Source organism: Bubalus kerabau, chromosome 8 (genome assembly GCF_029407905.1).
Source record: "Bubalus kerabau isolate K-KA32 ecotype Philippines breed swamp buffalo chromosome 8, PCC_UOA_SB_1v2, whole genome shotgun sequence".
NCBI lineage: Eukaryota > Metazoa > Chordata > Mammalia > Artiodactyla > Bovidae > Bubalus > Bubalus kerabau.
The window spans coordinates 65,995,589-66,008,872 of NC_073631.1; the positions used below are offsets into that span (position 1 = coordinate 65,995,589).

The 13,284-nt window shown below is 39.7% G+C and overlaps 1 protein-coding gene across 1 annotated transcript in view; it reads right to left on the reverse strand.

The window, feature by feature from the left end:
- The window catches only part of BMPER (BMP binding endothelial regulator), a 253,318-nt gene that overhangs the window by 77,511 nt on the left and 162,523 nt on the right, over nt 1-13,284 (reverse strand). The window lies entirely within an intron of this gene.

A 13,284-nucleotide genomic window follows, 5' to 3' on the forward strand; every position in this document is an offset into this window, starting at 1 on the left:
ATGACACTATCTCATATAAATAATAATTCTGAAGATGTAAGGGAAAAATGAAGCATCCATTGGGAGGAAGGATGTGCCAACAGATCTGGTAGGACCAACTGGATCCAAAGTAAACATGTGCGTTTAATTTCTAAAGTGTTTGGAAATTAATGTTGTTTTATGATACATTATGTCATTTCATATGTCAATTTCATGTGACTCCACATAAATTAGATGTATTGGGAATTTTATAAATGAATTATTTGTCTAAGTTAGCCTTTCTTATCAACATTTAATAAAGACTCACAGAACTGATCGTTTCTGATATGTAGGGTTCAAATACTTCAAGGATTATAGAAAAGGATTACTTAGGGGAAGAAGGTGGGAGAGAAAGCTTGAGAGCTCAGCAGCAACATTTTAATTCACCCTCCATTTCAATTTCTTTCTTATCCTTTTTTATGGTTGGTCTTTCAGTATAACTCCAATTTTACTCAGTTTGTTGCATCACATGGCACCCAGTCCCCACTTTCCAAATCCTATACCCAACTCCAACTAGTTTTCCCACCTATCTAACCACTCCATACTGCATTTTTCAGTCCCCTTCTCCATGTTATTACTTTCAAAATTGTCCTATTACACATTTCTCTCGCATTGTGATGAATGGAATCCCTCCCTGGTATAAGAATGGTGCTTTCTGGTTGATAGGAAGCAAGGAAGTTCTTTGGGACACCCCAAGTGGCATCAGGAGACATATAGTTCAAAGTTAATACTACCACATGCCACAAAAGAACTAAATGTTAACCTGACCACCAGATGCACCAAATTCAAGCAAAGGGCTTTTTCAGAGTTTTTAATGCCACATATTCAACAAGAAAACCCAGAACCAATCAAGGCTTTTGAGCTCTTGAGCTCATAACAGATGGATTTCAGCTTGCGACGGCCAAGACATAAATGAAGGAGATGAAATTATACTCCTGAGAAATCCTCTCTCTGCTGTTGAGCAAGCACAGGGAATCCCTATATTTCTGCCTGGAGTCTGCAGGGGACATCGTATGGCTTCTCCAGGTGTTCTGACTCCAGCTGCATCAAAATTATCACTAACAAACACAGTAATAGCTAACATTTACCAAGAATTCACTACACACCTTAGCACTGTTCTCCAAGCCTACTGATCATGGACACATTGTAAGAAAATGGATATTTAGATTTTCTCCTAACATTAAACAAAGAGCTAAGCCTTTGGCAGGAAATCCAGAAAATGAACTATTATCTAGTCATTGAAAAAGTTTGTAATTAATGTTTGTGCTTGAAGAAATACTTATGCCATGTTAAATGAAAAATAGGAAACCAAATTCTATCTATACAACAAATCTTGACCATGTTAAAATAAATATCCAAACACCTACAAAGCCTAAAATTATAAACTGAGGTTTTTTCTTAGTGGTAGAACTATGAGTGATATTTTTTTTCTGCCTTACGCTTTTCTGTTTTCATTTTTGTTGTCCTTTTGTTTTTAAGAGTCCAAGTGTGGGCATATGTCAATAAGGTCAATTACATGGCAAACTAAATCCTCAAAGAAACAACAGAAAATATACTGCCAGCAGCATGGCCCAGGAGTCCTGGGAAAAGCTGAGCTGAATTGTAGCTGGGCAGGAAGCAGTGAGGGACATCCATGGATACCAGGCAAGGGAAATTATGTCTGAGTAGGGCTTTTCCTTGGAGAAAGAAATGGCAACCCACTCCAGTGTTCTTGCCTGGAGAAGCCCAGGGACGGGGGAGCCTGATGGGCTGCCGTCTATGGGGTTGCACAGAGTCGGACACAACTGAAGCGACTTAGCAGCAGTAGCAGGGCTATCAGGAAAGATAAGATTTTTCAAGAGGCCTAACTTGTGGAAGAGAAGGGTTTGGAGAACAAGATGATTTTCTTTGTAACGGCAAAACAGAAGAAGCCAACAAAAATTCATGAGGAAGAAGATGCCTGAGAAGTACATGCTGCATTTGGGGGCACTAAAATAATTTTGAAACCTTGGCCCTTTTTTCTGTCTGCTCAAGGTCCCTGTGCCAGGTCCCGCAAAAGCAGCGAACACGTGCACTGGAGAAAAACTGAAAGTGAGACTCTCAGGGTCACCAAATCGCCTCTCTGAAAAAGAAAACTAGAGAAATACTTAGGGGACAAAAATGAACACTGTATCTGCATATAATTTTTGTTCAGCAGACCCAGTAAAATGAGCCACAGTCCCAGACATCCTGATGTCCAGTCACATTCTTCTGGGAAGCCTGGGGTGATAGAGCTGAACAAACAGACCCTATTCTTGCTTGAATATATTTAAGTCAGAGAATGGGAAAATGTCAGTTTACAAGCAGCAGTATGTAAGGACTTTTCATAGTCCTTTAAGTCAAATCATCAGATGTCATTTTTGTTTTGGTTTGTTTTCAGTAATATGTATACAATGTCTAGGCACTGGAAAAAAAGATTAGAAGTGCATAAACCCAAATACTAAGAATGTTTTTTTCTCTTAGGTAATGAAATTATGTGTGATATTTATTTTCCTCTTTCTTGTTTATGTGTATATACATTATTATTTACATTTTATTATTTACAACACTATGTATACTCTTGGAATAAGGACATTTGTTTTTAAAAATTGAAAGTATTGAATTAAAAGTATCTCTTTGATGTTGTATACTTTAATAAGAAAGCTAGAAGAATTAAGAGAGTCAAGCTGCTTCTAGAAAAAATTCCAATGTTTTGCTTTTATCCTCATCAGGTACATTTATTTCTGCCATGAGTATATTTATTCTAATAAGATGCCTTCCTTCTGAGAGCAGTGATTATTCTCAAAACATCCGTCAGTGAAAATTAAGGGGAAAGTGTACAACTTCATTGGAGGTGGGCATGGCAACCCACTCCAGTATTTGTGCCTGGAGAATCCCATGGACAGAGGAGCCTGATGGGCCACAGTCCATGGCGTTACAAAGAGTTGGACATGACTGAAGTGACTTAGTACATATGTATGCATACAACTTCATGTCATAAAAAAATAAGAGAAATTGAGAAGATTCTAACCCGCTTCCCCCAGAAGACAATAAAACAAAAACAGAAAAGCATAAGAATAAAAAAGTATCAATCACGGTTCCACCACCAAGAAATAATCCCTGTTTACTATTTTGGGGTGTCGGAGGGAGTATGTATGTTTATGTATATTTTTAACGAAGTTAAGATTATCCTGTACATGAAATTTTATTTCCTCTTCACTTAACACAAGATTTCCCCAGTCACTAAAGTCACTTTGAAAACACAGAAGGTGACTTTCATTCTCAGTCCATTAGTATCTCTGTGAACAGAATCGTCTCTCTAACTCCTTGCACCACACCACCACGCAGATCAGTACATTTCCAGAGTAGTGTTCTAACCACGAGGAAGTCTATCAAATAAAAACATGGCTTTCAACTTTCCTCCACATCAACTGCTGCGAAATGGGCCCGTGGAATTCCAAGGCCACTGGGTCATGCAGGGCCCCCTGGGAACCCCAGGTGGGTAAGAGCTGTGATGATGCCAAGTTTGGGTCAAGAACCAGGAAAGGCTGGGATTAGAAACACTGCCCTGAACACAAGCCCTTGTACTGTTTGTCTAGGCTCCTCTTGACATGATGTAAGCCTCCAATATAAACAGACCCAGCAGGAATTGAACTTCCCCATGCAGGAGGCTCTGGCCTCGCTCAGAGGTGTCCCTGACAGCTGCTTCCCCGAGGGGGCCTGCAAAACCAACAGAAGCTCCACCGAGGGGCACCTGGATTCCTTTCAGATTTTACACCCTTGGCTTTTTAAATCAAAGCTTAATCTGACTTTACTGTGTGAATGTGGGGGAAGGGCCTAGTGAGTCTCTTCCCACTCATCCCTAATCCACCAGACAGACTTATAGATCTACAAATAAAAACTGATTTTTTTTCTTTTTAAGTTGAATAGGCACCTGAAACTAATTAGAAAAAAAAAGATTTGATAGAGAGAGGGCTAAGAATGTAAATTTATTTTCCAATAACTTCCATAACCTCAAATCCTTACCAACATCAAGCAGAAGAGCAAAGGACACATCCCCCCACCCACATTTGAGATCTAATAAACTAAATTTACCCCTAAAGCCCTGGTTGACATGCTGTGTGCAGCCTCCCCACCTGAGCCCAGGGCTACCCCACCTCTCACCCTGGCTGTGCTCTGGCCATGCCTGCCCACACCTCACAGTTCACAGCACTGGAATTCTTCAGCTTCTAGCTCATGTACCAACTCCCCATGCCTCAGCCAAAGTCGATTCTCTCTTCTAAGTCCCCAGAGCAAAACTGACCACATGGCTCAGATTTTCTGAGATGGTCAGCTTCCAATACTCTATCCTAGTCACATTATGTGTTTCAGTTTGAGGGTTATAAATATAGTCACCAAACCCACAGTATGCTTATGAGGAGGCACTTTCTACCCTAGCTTTTGTACTTCAATTTTTTTAATTTTTAAAATTTAAGTAAAATTGACTTATAATTTCATATTAGTTTTGTGTGTACAATGTAATAATTCTGTTTGTATACATTTTGAAATTATAAACACAAATCTAGTTAACATCACTCACCAAACATAGTTAAAATTTTTTTTTCTTGTGATGACCCTATTGCTAACTATAGTTCCTTTTTACCCTAGCTTTTAGTTATAATATATTTTTAATGCCTAAACCAGGCCTTAAACTCCTTACACATAAATTCTGTGTATACGTCTCAGTATCTGACACACTGCCTTCTGCCTTGTACACTGGAGGATCTGCCTTAATATTGGATAAACGGATTTATCTATGCATTACCAACAGCAATGACTGGTATAATCCATATTAGATATCAAATATTTTCTAAATGAAAGGTTGATTAATTAAAGATTATATTTCAGTAGGAAAAATATACTGTCCCCACTGAACTCACAAAAATAGTTAAGTCTGATAAATGGTGTACAGCAAATAATTTAATAGAATTTTGCTTAATCAATTAATTAGTTGAATTATAAACAAATTATCCTGGGTAATCCAGGAAGGACAGATGCTATCACAAGTGGTCACTTGTAAGTGAAGGAAAAAGGCAGAGAAGTGAGTGTCACACGATGATATGGCATGAGAAGACCTCAACTCACCACTGCTGGCTTTGAAGATGAAAGGAGGCTTCAAATCAAGGAAAATGGGCAACCTCTAGAATCTAGACTAGCATGAAAACAGAGCCTCTCGAGCCTTGAGAAGGGATGCAGTTCTGCCAACACCTTGATTTGGACCCACTCAGATCCATTTCAGACTTCTGATCTCCAGGACTTGCTAAGATAATAAATGTGTACTGTTTTAAAAACACTCAGTTTGTTTACAGAGGCAAGAGCGAAAAAATGAATTTAGCAAAAATCAAGGCAACTAGTCTGGAGTGACTAGTTTATACCAGGCAACACGCCAGATGCTTTCCATAGTTGCACTATCTCCTTTAATCCTCACTACTTGTCTACACATGGTATATTACCCTAATTTCTTAGCAGTGAATATGAAGAAACTGCCATGTTGCCCATGGTCTCTAAGCCAGTAGTAGTAAAGAAAGAGTCGAACCCAATCTCTGTGGCTTTGAAGCCAGTGCCTCCCTGACCATGACTCGATATTTCCATTTATACCCTATACCACAGCATCCCATGCAGTCACTGTTGTTAACAAATTGGGATTACAGAGCTTCTAGGAAATATGAAGATGGGTATAGACACTCTTCCTTCCAAGTGAAAATGAGTGTATCCATTCAAATGTAGAGATTCATAGACACCCTGTTCCAAGACTAACCAATGACCTCCTAGGAGTTCATGAACCTGTTTAACAATGCCTATCTAATTATAAACTATATTATATAGTTCTGTCATTTAACGTGTCTACATTTCATCTCTCCAAACACATTGCAATTTCCTCAACTCAGGGTCTGTATCAACCTTTATCCATGTCCTCCATGACACCTTCCAGAGTGCTGGAAAGTCACTGATGTTAATACAAACTTGTTATAGAAGATGTATTTTTGACACTCTCTAATCCAAGCCCTGACCTTAAAATGTCTGCTGTCTTAAAGCTAGAAATTACTGTTTATCAGAAAAGAGAACTTTTTACCTGAGAGATGGGTTTCTCATCTCTAAATTAACCTATCGCAGAGCTTTGAAACCACTTTAGAGCTTTGTGAATATTAAGTTGCTTAGAATAGAGTCCTGGGTTTGAATCCCAGTCTTGCCACCCACTGACTACAAAATCATGTGTATACTACCTACATAACCTCAGTCTATTCATCTGTAACATGGGTCGAAGAACAACTACTTTGCACGGTGGTTATAAAGACAGCATTGTGAAAATGCTGAGAACATAATAGATGCTCACAGAGTAGTCATTACTGGTTGTATCATTATAAATGCTATGCAAATCTTGCAAATCTGCTGCTGGCAGAAGTAGAACTGGATAAGATTGTAACATACTTATAAAAGGTAAATGTGTTGAAAAGACAATGTTGAGTTCATCTATAAAAGACAAACAAAATGTAGATTTAGAGCTTGAATGGAGTAAGCCTCTAAACCAAAAGAAGATTGTTACCATGATAGTCTTAAACATGGGAAAGAAGGCAGCTTGCACAAGAATAGGAGACCAATCTGCCCAGAATGGGTAGTTGCTTCAGGAGATGTAAAACACCCCAGCCGTCTAAATAAATTGGCCTGAGATTTATTGTCAGCCTGAGAAGTTAAAATTTATTTCAAAGAACCAGCATTTCTTAACATGTTTTCTATGAAACATCAATCCTGCCTGTTACTGTGCCAAAATAAGTAGAAATTTAAAAAGAAAAAAAAAAAACAACACCTCTGCAGCCCAAATTAGTTCAGGAGGGACTCTATACTCCATCATCCTCCTGAAAGTTTACCCTGCACACTGGCATGTAAAGGGCTCTGAGAATTCTGCAGTGAGGAAACACATTTAAGTTTACTTGACCCAGCATTTCCCTAATGTATTTAATCATAGAAACTTGTTTTGAAAATATTACTCATGAGGATCCCTCAGCACTAGCATTTTATAAAACAAACTTTGAGAAATTCTGCAAGAGACCAGTGAAGGAAGCTGGTGTAGTTTTCATGAAAGCCAAGTTTGGGTCTGACAGTGGCTTGCACAAAGGGCTGAAGAAGAAAAGGCAGAGGTTAACAACAAGGAATAGGATGAGGGGCTTGCTGCCGTGGGAATGGGAAGGAAATTATTTATTAGAAAAGCAATGCAAACAGACAATCAACCAGACCTGATGACTGATGATCAACATGGGAGAAAAATGCCAAAAGTATGAGAAATAACATTAAGACTCAAAACCTGTGCAGCTGGGATAAAGGGGTGCCAGAATTCAGTCAACAGATAGGGGTTGGAAACAGCCATCCATCTCTCCATCCAACTCCCAACCCGGATAATTTAGAGAATCAAAGGTAGCAACTGTTAATCAAATTCAAACACAGTCCTTTGTGAAAGAAGAATGTAGCCTCCAAAAAAGTGAGAAACTGAGATCTGCCATATTTGTATCTTGCCAAGAAGTCCTATGTTAAGGACCTGGAAATCTAGACAAATGTGAAACCAGACTGAGAAACTGCAGAAGGGGTACCATGGAGGCAGGGCCGTGAGCTCACAAGACAAGAAGGTACAAAGTAAAAGCAGAGCAGACATGTGCATTGAGGAGAAATACGAAAGGGCAGAGCAGAGGAGGGGAGCACTGGTTGGGGGAGGAGCGCATTAACCAAGAGGGGGACCTGGGTAAGGAAAAAGATGATACTATTCATAAACATAAACTTCACATCAAGGGGAACCACAGAGAGTAGTTAATAAATCATATCTCCCAACTGCCAGGGAAGGTTAGAATTCAGGTATTGTGATCCAAGAAACTGAAGAGATTCAGTGATCTCAAAGACACAGATAAGGTTTTAAAAGGTGCATAGATACAAATGTTTTCAAATAGAAGCCCCTAATCATGTACAGAGGAAAGAAATTGGCAGACTTCATATATATTTGGCAGTAAACCTCCAACATGTAGTGAACAAAGAATATACAATAGTGCTTAAAAGTCGGGGCTCTGGGTCTCATAGACCAGGCTATTGGCATCTCACGGATCAGGCTATTGGCTAACACACCTTGGAGGAGAGCGTGGCAACCCACTCCAGCATTCTTGCCTGGAGAATCCTGTGGACAGGGGAGCCTGGCAGGCTGAAGTTCACATGGTTGCAGAGTCGGACATGACTGAAGCAGGCACACACCTTATTTATTAGTAATTCACAGACCCTCAGATCTCATTTGTAAAATGAGAATAACAGTAGCTTCCACTGCATGGATTGTTGTGAGGATTAAGTGACAGAATGCGTGGAGAGCATTTATCATAATACTTGACACAGATTTACCTTCATTAAATTGCTGCTGGTAATAGGAGCAATTGTAGTGGCAGCAGAGTAGCGGTTTTGTGTTGTTCTTATTTTACTCAGAGGAAATGTGACCTCCAGGGGGGTATAAGTCTGCCTCAGGTTTGCAGACAGTAATGTGTAATTTACTATACAGTTTTTTCCACAAAGTATATTTTTCATAGTTTGGGATTTGTATTGGTTTGTCACTTAGCTGTGTTTTATGTTCACTACTGCTAAGAGATTTTATTCATAAGTTTCTTTAGAAATTGGCATTTGCATCTTTCTTGAGATTCAAGATGGCAGCCTTGGTGAAATGTACCATATATCAAGTAATGAATTTATACATATCTTTATGTACAAAATATACTGTTCCAAAATTAGGCAAGAAAGTCACTTTCAATTAATGATTTAATAATGGTACATCTATATTAAAACTATTTTCCCAAGCAAAATTCTGGGGAGACCATACAATATTATAGAACGAATATTGGAGTAGGGAATAAAAAATGTTCAGGTTTTCATCTCGTTCTTCCAGTTAATACTACCATTAGCCTCAACTTCCTTACCTAAGAAGTGGGAAGGTTTGACCTTACATTAAGGTCCATTCATTTATACAATTCCATGATGCTAAAATGATGATGAGCTTGACTGGCAGAGAGATTTTGTTCTTTCTTACTCCTGACGGAATTTATACAGTTATTCCAAATTTCAAATTACATGTCTTTTATTATTGTAAGTAAGAAGATTTGGGTGATCTTCACTTACTGCTGGAACCATCTCAACCTTGAGTTTCCAGGAGGAAAAATGAATAACATGGAAAACCATGCTAGTTTGATTTTTCATTGAGCACAGAGCACACCAACTGCTCTGCACCTGAGCAGAAACGTGAAGGTATCGCCAGGTAAAGAAAGCATGGGCATCTGAATCTACATTTCTTCCTGGGTGGTGTAGAGGGAAACGCTGTCCAATTAGAAACTCTTCCTAAAATCCTTCTCCAATCTCTAATCCCGACTAGTCAAAAAGCCCTCCAGACCTCTTCCCTTCCTAACTGCAACTGGTTATCATATCAAACAAAACGACTGAGAAGTAAAGACAGAATTTCCAGTCCAAGCCCTGGGGCCAGACTTCCTTGATTTGGGCTCCACGACCTATGTTGGGCATCATTCTTAACCTCAAAGCCTCAGTTTCCTTGGCTGTTAAATGGAGCTAATGACATTTACTTGCCAATAAAACGGTCAAAATGACTGTGAGGATCAAATAAGATAAAAAAAGACAGCCTAGGACCTGTTTCAATAGCAGATGCTAAATAAATATTGGCTGCTGTTGCTGTTACACTTACTGCCATTATTGTTAGACAATGATAATGGTGGTGGTGATGATTGTTAACAACCACAATTTAAGAAGTACTAACACCCTGTTGAAATTGACAATAGGTCATGGATAAAAGAGGACCCCTAATAACCTCAGGGCCCTCCAACTTTACATCAATCTACAGCCAGAACATTTAAAGAAACAATATTCCTTAGAGCAGTATATAAAAGAGAACATAAACTGATTGCCTCACTCCCTTCTAATGCCGCTCCTGCCTGTGTGGGGTTTCCCAGCTACCACTTGTGGTACAGTTGGGTTTTATTTGCCACCCCGTCTGCTGGTTGAGCCTCAGGAGCAGTGACAAACCCACCTCCAGACGCTGGAGCAGAAACTTCAGTGGCTACTTAGCTTAACACCTCCTCGGCAGGGCTAAAGTCAACACCACAAATTCTTATTCTACAAGCATCTTGAGCTCCGGTTTCAAATTTCCTCGCTTTCCTGAGTTAAGGACAGACTCCTGGTGTCCAGGGACCTGGAGTTGCTTACAGTCTTGGAGGCCAGAAACCTTGCTCAAACTCAGCATTACTAATTTGCAGAACCTCTGTCAGTGGAGACTTCTCATAAAATGGACCGCAAGGTCAATGTTTCATTAAGTTGTTTCAGTCCCCGCTTCTACAACTACTCTTTAATTGGAGATCACTGTAGCCATGCTCGAGAACTTAAAAAAGATGTGCCAAGACCAGCCAGGGCAATTCCACCATGTCCATGGTAGGTGCAAGCAGCATGCAGGGGCCCTCTTGGACAGCAGACACCCCAGTGCTACACACAGCTGGAAACCTAACTCTTGGGGGTTTTAAAGAGTCACCTGGCAACTGTGAGCCTCCTCGCACCCTAAGTTGCTGAAACCTAATATTTCCTATTACTTGTGGGACATGTAGTTGAGGTTATTTCAATTAAATGCACATCTGTGCTCAGTATACCCTACCCTCCTCTGTGTTATGTAATCGTGAACTTTCCTTTGGGGTTGGGATTCTGAGCTTAACAAATCTGAGATAGTCAGAGACTGGGCATCTATGTCTGGATTACCTTTGGTTGCCTCTGATCTAACAGATGGTTAGGAGATTAAATTTTTTCTCAAAGTCAGTCTTTCTTTCCCTCTCTCTCTCTCTCTTTCCACATACACACACACACCCCCTTCCATCTCTTATCAGTGAAAATTTTGCCACTGAGTACTATTTCCATGTATGAAAACAGACATTCTGCCAGCAAAGAATTTATCTGATTCAGGTCTCTGTTGGGTGGCTAGGTCAAGATTCTGCCTACGGTTTGACAACACACAGTAAGATAACATTTTACACAAACCCAAGTGCTACACACACAGCAGACAGTGGCCTTCTTGGCACCCAATTCACAGTCCTATGACCCTCAGCTCAGGGAAAGCAGGACTTGCTTTAAGCTATGGCTCATAGTTTGGCAAGAAACAGCATTTGCACTAAAGCTTTATAAAGTTTGATTAGCTCACTTCAAATATTTTATTTTAAATAAATCCTCCAAATCAAGTTTAATTCTTTTCAGTTGGAAAAAGAATGTCCCATGTTAGTAAAAGACAGTAATCCTTTACACACTTTCTTCAGGTCTGATTTTAGGAGGACTGTCTTTTTATGGAATCATCATTGGTCTTTCAGACTTTGAAGACTACTGTACTATGAGGAGTATAACAATTTTGTACCTCAATCATTGTACCTGGGTAACTATAAATTACTGTTAGCACTGACTTGAAGGAGAAGCCTATAAAAATGTTTTACATGTTTGAGTTTTCTCTGCACTGTTCCTTTCAGAGGTCTGAGAGAGCCTCAAACACTACCAAGGCAGATTAGGTGAGTCAATAAAGCAGGAATTCTATAGGATTTTAGAAACAGATGATGCAATGTCACTATTGGAAATAATGCAATACTCATTTAACTACTGCAGATAACCAAAATAAGTTTTAGATTGGATGCTATGTAATCAGTCCATTTTATTTATGCGTGCACGCATGTGTGTGTGTATGTGTGTGTGTGTGTGAGTCGCTCAGTCGTGTCCGACTCCTTGCGACCCCATGGACTGCAGCCCGCCAGGCTCCTAAGCCCATGGGATTCTCCAGGCAAGAATACTGGAGTGGATTGCCATTCTACATACATAATATGGGCTTCCCTGGTGACTCAGATGGTAAAGAATCTGCCTGCAATGAAGGAGACCCAGGTTCAAGCCTTGGGTTGGGAAGATCCTCTGGAGAAGGGAATGGTTAACTCCAATATTCTTACCTGGAGAATTCCATGGACAGAGGAGACTGGTGGGCTACAGTCCATGGGGTCACAGAGTCAGACATGACTCAAGTGACTAACACTTATTTTTATCTTGCCTCCTTCCAAAAGAGGATTGGAAATGGCTTACCTGCATCCATACTAAATAATCCAAAACATCCAAAGGTAAAAGACATATAAGATGAAGTCAGGAGAAAGTGTATTACTCAAAAGCCACATGCTATTGGAGATGAGATACAAATTTATTTCTAGCTTCCTAGCAACTAAAACAAAGATGGTGACTTGAATCAATTGAGACATAATGATACCTTTATAATTTTTTTCTAGAGCTAGGCAATGAAAATACTGAAACACATTCAGTTAAATCCAAAGGCTTCTGCAATGTCAATTTTTACAACAGCAAAGGTCAGCCTCACTTTATGCTCCTATTCCATCTCATCACTGTGTTAAGGGACACATGTATACCTGTGGCCGATTCATGTTGATGTATGACCAAAAACATCATATTGCAATTATCCTCTAATTAAAATTAATTAATTAACTAAAGGAGTCAATTTATTGTTATTAGTACCATAGGTGTTTGTTTCTGGATTCACCTATGCTGCTACTTCTGTTTAGAGTACCAGCGGTTCTCAACCAGGAGTGATGTTGTCCCCCAGGGGACATTTGGAAATTTCTGAAGATATTGTTGGGTTGCTACTGACATTTAGTTGGTAGAGGCCAGAGACACTGCTAAACATCACACAATGCACTGGACAGCCCCTACCACAAAGAATTATCTGGCCAAACAATCAATAACACTGAGGCTGGAAACTCTGTAGTAACTAACCGGGTATATACATGTGCATGTGTGATCTTATTTGAATGAGAGAGAAATCAGTCATTTTTCTGGTTCTAGAAAATACTAGCCTTAGTTTGTACTTCAAACTTCATTTGCCTGTTTTAGAAACTCATATACCAGAAGAGTTTTCATAATTGACATAGGAGGAAAAAAACGAGCTCTAAGGTTTATTCTGGATCTTGGATATAATGACAAAGGAATTTCAAAATAGGAGGTCTTTAGACTGCAGCTAAAGGACATCGGAATCAGTCTACCTGAATGTGCTATGAAAATCTAGGCATTGCTTTAAAAAAATTGGAAGTCATCCCATCTCATAACTGCTAAGTCGCTTCAGTCATGTCCGACTCTGTGTGACCCCAGAGACGGCAGCCCACCAGGCTCCCCCGTCCCTGGGATTCTCCAGGC